Below are 7,150 nucleotides of genomic sequence, written 5' to 3'. Positions count from 1 at the left end.
ACCTTGATGATGGTGTTGCCGATCTCAAGCTGGTGGGTGGCCGTGTCCAAGTAGCCGAGCACGACGAGCTGGGGAGCATGGCCTATGTTGACCTTGATGACCCCGTCAGCCTCACTGGTGTGCGTGCAGTAGATAATGAGGCGCTGCAGGCTTGGGGCGGACACGACGGCGACCTCGTCCGCCAGGGAATGCCAGAGCAGCACATAGCGGAGGCTGCGGCTGCCAACGCGGACGCGGTCGGGGTAGCCGTAGTTGGAGACGAGCGCCATGGTCTCCAACTTGGGGTTGCAGGCCAGCATGTACTCGAGGTCACACTCCTCCGTGATGCCGTGGCAGAGGCCGAGCTCCTGGAGGTTGGGGAAGACGTCGGGGCCGCGCGGGAGGTCTGTGGTGAAGGGGAAGAGCCATACGCCGAGGTAGAGGCGACGGAGCGAGGCCCCGCAGCGGAGGAGGGTCGCGGGATGCTGCACGAGCACGTCGAAGGAGAAGGGGCGGTTGCCGAGGGTCAGGTCCTCCACGCCCTTGTTGGCGAGGTGGCCGAGCCACTCCGCGAGCGCGAGGAAAGTCGTCCTCGCTGGACCCGTCGATGGGGATCTCGGCGATGCGGACGGCGCGGAAGGGGCCTGTGTGGGAGGCGAGGACGCGGGACACCAGTGCGGCGGTGGGGACCGGAGACGGGAGGAGGTGGCCGTCGTCGAGGGCGAGTGGGGTGGCGCGCCAGAGCCCGCGCCGGTGCGGGCGGCGTCCTTGACGGGGAGGTGGGAGACGACGTTGCGGAGGAGGGTGTCGGGGAGCGCGCTGATGCGGTCCTCGCCGTAGGAGGAGGAGGTGATGGCTGCGGAGAGGTGGGCGTCGAGGGACAAGGTCATCGCGAAGCTGCGCGGGGCGAGGCCATCACCGCAATCGGAGACGGGAGAGGCGTCCAGCGGTGGCGGCGATGCTAGTGCGCCCCCGTCCTGGTCGTCCGCGCCACCACTCGGCGGCCCTCTGTGAAGGACAGGAATGGATAAGCCATGGTGCCCGATGGTGATTGCAAGGGGGTTTACGTAAAAAGAAAACGTTTTTTAACTCACAAAAGGACCGCGGGTTGAATACCCGAAAACAGAAGGACTTTTATGCAAAATCGCCAGCGACGTACGATAGAAGCGATCCGTGGTTTATTATTAGGGGAGATTGCACGCTCAGCAGAGAAGGCGCAAATGTTCAGTATACTATTGTTTCTACAAGAGCTGAATATACATTGTACAATTGAACTTGGGTAACGCTAATAATGAAGTAATGTATTACTCCCTCTGTAAAAAAGAATATGGTTTTTGTAATTTCCGAACGCCTTGGATTCCAATATCTCAAGGTCGTCTAAGGCGGTAAGCGATTTAATAAAGGCATGATTTTCTCAGCCGATCCGGGTTTTTTTGGGATGTGATGAAGTTGGCAGCGCCCTCTTTGATTTTGTTTTTTCTTATTACTTTTACAGTGTTAAAGAGAATGAGGAGGTGGGGTTTCGAACCTACTCCCTTCGTTCCTAAATATAAGTCTTTTTAGAGATTTCACTACTGGACTACATACGGATGTATATAGACATACTTTAAAGTATAGATTTAATCATTTTGCTTCGTATGTAGACCCTTAGTGAGATCGCTTAAAAGACTTATATTTAGGAACGGATGGAGTAGTACCTTGTGCATCATAACATCCTTTAATCACTTGGGCTAGATTGAGTTTTGTGTTTAGATTGAGGTTAGGTACTATTTCTACATCTATTAATCTAATGTGAAGAAAAATCATTTTTTTTTCTTATTGATCATTACTTGAACTTTAACCAAAAAAAGACATAGCAAGTAACCCAAATATCATAGGTGGTTGGTACAAAATATCATAGGTGGCTGGTACAAATCAATCGATTGATTTCTTCAGAAAATCAGTTGGATGGGATGGCGGGCTGTCAGATCCTTCCTCTCATAACCATTGGATTGGTCAAACATATGTCGTGCTACAATGCGACTCGCCACAGAAGCAATGTCGCCCCACTCGCAAGCAGGAGTTGCAGCACCAACGACCCATCGCAGCTCCAGCGATGCTTCATTGGAGCGCGAACACCTATACAGAGGCGCTTCAACGCAACACCGACGGCCCATCACAGCTCCGACGATGCTCCATTGCAGCGCCACACCGGCGCGGCGGTACTCCAATGCAGCACCGGCGTCTCGTTGTGTCTCCGTCGACGCTCCATTGCAGTGCTGCACTCGCGCGGGGGTGCTCCAATGCAGCACCGACGACACATCACAACTCCGGTGATGCTTCACTGGAGCGCGACACCGGTACCGCGGGCTCCATCGCAACATCTCGCCCGCGCCGTCGGCGGAGCTTGAGTGCAACACCACCCCATGCATTGGTGCTGCTCCATCCCAGCACTAGCTCCCCTCGTTGTGCTCCATCAAAGCACCCGACGGCCTTCGACGAACCTTCACTACAGCTCCCCCACTAGCACCGTGGTGCTCCATCGAAGCACCCGACGACCTCCGATGAACCTTCACTGCAGCTCCACCACCGACACCATGGTGCTCAATCGTAGCGCGACGACGACGTGGCTTCTATGATGAAGCACACGACGGGGACGGGTGGGTGCAATGGCGCTGCTACGCAACACGCGGCGGTGACGCCAGATGCGATGGCGATGGCAGATGCTTCGTCGCCACTTCCTTAAAGCAGCAGGTGGCAGCGATGCGCGACTCATATTTCGGTGGTGGCCGGCCAGAGTGCAAAGGAAAGAGTTATAGAAGGAAAAAAGGGGAAGAAGATGAGGAGGAGAATGAGTGGAGGAGAGAGCGCTGGAAGGGGTAAGGTGGGGAGGAAAGCGGTGGCTGAGGGGGGTGATGAGGACATCAATACCATTGTTACACTCACAACCCCAGCTGCTATACATACTGGATCAGTTACTAGAGCTCGTGCACACCAATTAAATTACCACGTACTTTTGTTTCTTGGAAACCCTTCTAATGTTCATGAACATATGATGATGCCTAAGTTAGATACTTTTGTTATATTTATGAATGAAGGACCTAGCATGGACAAGAAGGATATCCGTTGGAGCGGGATAAGGCATGGAGAAGAAGGTGCACACGCGGGAAAGAATAATGGAGCTTCCACTGGTGATTTTCGCACTTTGAAGCCACCATAAGGAGAGCATGAAGGCTTGGACGAAATATTCAAGATGCCACGTTATAAATTTCGTTCATAGGCTATTATAGGTGCCGCCTCATCTTATTTTTGGGTCAGGCCCATGTAATTTCAAAATACTACCATGTAGGCTGTTTTTAGAGTCCGTATGTGTGGGGAAACCGAATTTAGGATAGTTTTTGGACCCCTCATCCAAGGGTCACAAAAATACCTCTCTATTCCCTCATATATACAACCCTTAGGGCACCGTTTAGACTTGGGTTTTGTTTAGATTACAAGTTCGCCATAACTGCAACTTCACGTTTTGTTTGTGTTCCACTACGAGACAAAGGCGTCACAGAACCCCACCTTCATCAATAAAGCTTTCCTTTTATATACACAATATCCAGATTGCAACCTTAGTTTCTTGCTTGTTCTTCGTCTGCGTGCGAGAAACAGACCCTCGTGGTCAGGTTGATCGTGCTCCGGCGTGGTCAATAACCTCTCGGAGTTGGTTTAGCGATTGCTAAGGCGCGACGTCCTCACACGTTCGTAGTCGTATAGTCAAAGTCTACTCCACCAAAAACGATAACGACCATCTCATCGAAAGACATGGAGAATTTTGCATCTCTGAACTGATTATTGCTGACCCTTTTTGCTACCATATTATAAGCCTTCCGAGCTCCACATACATCTACATCATGTGTTTGACACCACCTGGAAATCTCTCTATCCAAGAGTTTTGACTACACCAGTTGCCGGTCACCACCTGCTGCTGGGTAAGAACTGGTAAGAAATTGAGATTCACTTGACGGATTTGTTACGCACCACCACCACCACCACCACCATCACCACCACTTCCTAGTAGTCTGTAGGTTCATATTCTTCTGTGTTCCTATTACTGCTAACCATGCCAGGATCACAAGCCAACGAGATCGACTCGGAGAGTCTCACTAACCACGAGCTCCATGATAAATTTCTGCAAATGATGTCTGACCAGGTACAAGACTTCATGTACAACCTTGGAGAGGCCATGGAGAACCTAGACGGTTTGGAGAAGACATTCGATGCCAAGTTCAATGAGGTGCTTGCCCGTCTACAACCACCAGCTGCAGCTTCCGTCCCTCTCCAACAACAACAACGACAACAACAACGAGGGCCAGACATGGTGGGACGAGAGCGACGTGTGCCTTCCGCCCAAGTTTAGAATTCTGGTGTTGTTGCTCCTGCCGCTCCTTCTGAGGTTTCTGTGGCTGACAGAATGAGGATTATGATGGTGATTACGATGATGAGGGAGAGGTTTCTCCAAATCAGCACCACAGACAACAACCACCACCACAAGCCGCATGTCATCCACATGGATACAACCGCAATGGTATGGTGCACCAACCCCTCAGGTACGGGATCATGACCATCTCCCTAAACTTAAATTGAATATTCCTACATTTGATGGTCGATATGTTCCTGATATATATCTTACTTGGGAGTTAGAAACAGAGCAACGTTTTACATGCTTACAATTTCCTGAATATAGACGTATTGCTGCTACTGTTTGTTCATTCACTAGTTTTGGTTGTGTTTGGTGGTCTGAATATTGTCGAATACATCATGCTAATATTCCAACTATTGAAATATCTTAGAATCTTCTTGTTAGAGCATATATTTCCATATGTGGTTTTGGTAATTGATGACAATTCCTATGGACTAATGGTTGCCTTAAGTTACATTTATAGGATTTGTCCATAGGCACTTCTTGAAGTCCATCTGTTGGGTTCAAGGAGTTTATATGATGACCAAGATGGTATTCAAGGTATTATCCAAAGAATGGTCATAGAGACACATGGTTGATCAAGATCTCAGACAAAGAGTAAATCAAGATGATCAACACACAAAGCGTACAAGATGTACCGAGAGGGATCAAGTGATCCCATGGTATGGTAAGCACTGTCCATTACGTGTTTGTGTACTAACCCATGGTCTTCGTGAGAGTTCTATGTGGGGGTTAGGTGTGTTTCCATGGGATTGCGTCAAAGGGAAGATCTCATACAACCCATGAAGTATGACGTCAAGTTGTGATCGTCATCAAGATTGCGATGTGCAAGTTCAAGTGGATCAGCACGAAGATATCATGCTTGAAACTTGCCGTCCATTGTGGTGGCAATGGACTTGTGAAGATATGCTGAAGAGTGGCTCACCCATAGTGAGTATGGGGGAGCAATCAACTAGTCTTCATCAAGCCAACGCAATCAAGAAAGGTGGTCCATCTTGAGGAAGCCAAGATCATCATCATCTAGCTCAAGAGGACGAGGTGCAAGGTATAGGTTTGCCCTTGATAGGTTTTCTGCTTAGGATAGATTGCTGTACTATCAAGGGGGGCTCTCAAGTGAGTAGCTTGATCGTATCATTCGTTGAGAGCTCAAACCATTTGCATCCTTGCATCATACTTCTTGGTTCTTGTTTGGTGTTTCTCTTTGTGAGTTATAGAACTTATGGTCATTTTCGTGACAAGCTCGAGTTCATCGAAAACGGAGTCCATATGCATCTACTATGACGTTTTCGATGTTGGAGTTTTTGCCGGTTCTTCATTCATAGAGGACTCACATCTCTATATCATTGGCATTTTCATATCTGCATGGTACTTTCTCTGTTTGGATAGCTCTTGTCGTCCCGAATCCAACAAGCTTGGGTTTGCTCGATTCGGAGATCGTATGCGAAAGTTATGGCTGTTTCAGTGGCGAGCGGTAGTACCGCTGGACCTAGCGGTAGTACCGCTAGAGTTGGCGGTAGTACCGCTGGCCCTAGCGGTAGTACCGCTAGGGCTGGCGGTAGTACCGTTGTCCCAGCGGTAGTACCGCCCCTGGCCAGCGGTAGTACCGCTCCAAGTTTTTAGTACCGTCATCTTTGCGGTTGTACTGCGTCGGACATTTTTGCGAAGACTTTCTTGGCGGTGGTTGGCCCGGTAGTATCTTTGCGCTACCATGGGCTCAGCGGTAGTACCGCTGCAGCCAGCGGTAGTACCGTTGAAGGGTCAGCGGTAGTACCGCTGGAGCCAGCGGTAGTACCGCTAGGCTCGGGCTGTAAGTGGGGGTAGCGGTCTGATTCCTTCCCCCACTATATAAAGGGGGTATTCTTCCCCCTTAGCCTAATCTATCCGTTGAGCTCTTGTTCTACCTCCATTGTTGACATTCTTAGAGCTTGCTTACTCTCAATCCCTCCAATGATTCTTGCTTGTTCTTGAGGGAAAAGAGAGAGGAGATCTAGATCCACATCTCCACCAATCACTTTCTCCTCTATGTGAGGGGAACCCCTTGGATCTAGATCTTGGAGTTCTTTGTGAGCTCCTTGTTCTTCCTCTCATATTTCTCCATAGCTTTCGTTGTTGTGGAGGGATTTGAGTGTGAGGGACTTGACCACTTCGTGTGTTCTTGCCATTGCATTGGTTGCATCGGTTTGAGTTCTCCACGGTGATACGTGGAAGTGAAGTTTGAGAAGCTTATTACCTTTGGTACTTAGTACCCTAGATATTATTCTTCGTGGATGCTTTGGCGTCCTAGAAGCTTGGTGGTGTCTCGGAGCTCAATCATTGTGGTGTGAAGCTCCGGGAAAGCGTCGGGATCTCCAATTAGGTTGTGGAGATTGCCCCGAGCAATTTGTACGGGTACCGGTAACCGCCCCCAAGGGTTGCCACGTGTACGGGTTCGGTGACCGCCCCCAAGGTTTGCCATTTGTACGGGTTCGGTGACCGCCCTCAAGGGTCCCTTAGTGGAATCACGACATCTTGCATTGTGCGAGGGCGTGAGGAGATTACGGTGGCCTTAGTGGCATCTTGGGGAGTATTGTGCCTCCACACCGCTCCAATGGAGATTAGCATCCGCAAGGGTGTGAACTTCGGGATACATCATCGTCTCCGCGTACCTCAGTTATCTCTTACCCGAACCCTTTACTTATGCACTTTACCTTGTGATAGCCATATTGTATCTTGTCATATATCTTG

Source organism: Hordeum vulgare, chromosome 2H, assembly GCF_904849725.1.
Source record: "Hordeum vulgare subsp. vulgare chromosome 2H, MorexV3_pseudomolecules_assembly, whole genome shotgun sequence".
In the NCBI taxonomy this organism is placed as follows: Eukaryota; Viridiplantae; Streptophyta; class Magnoliopsida; order Poales; family Poaceae; genus Hordeum; species Hordeum vulgare.
The sequence above is the reverse complement of the archived record's forward strand: the minus strand, read 5'-3'. Positions refer to the sequence as shown.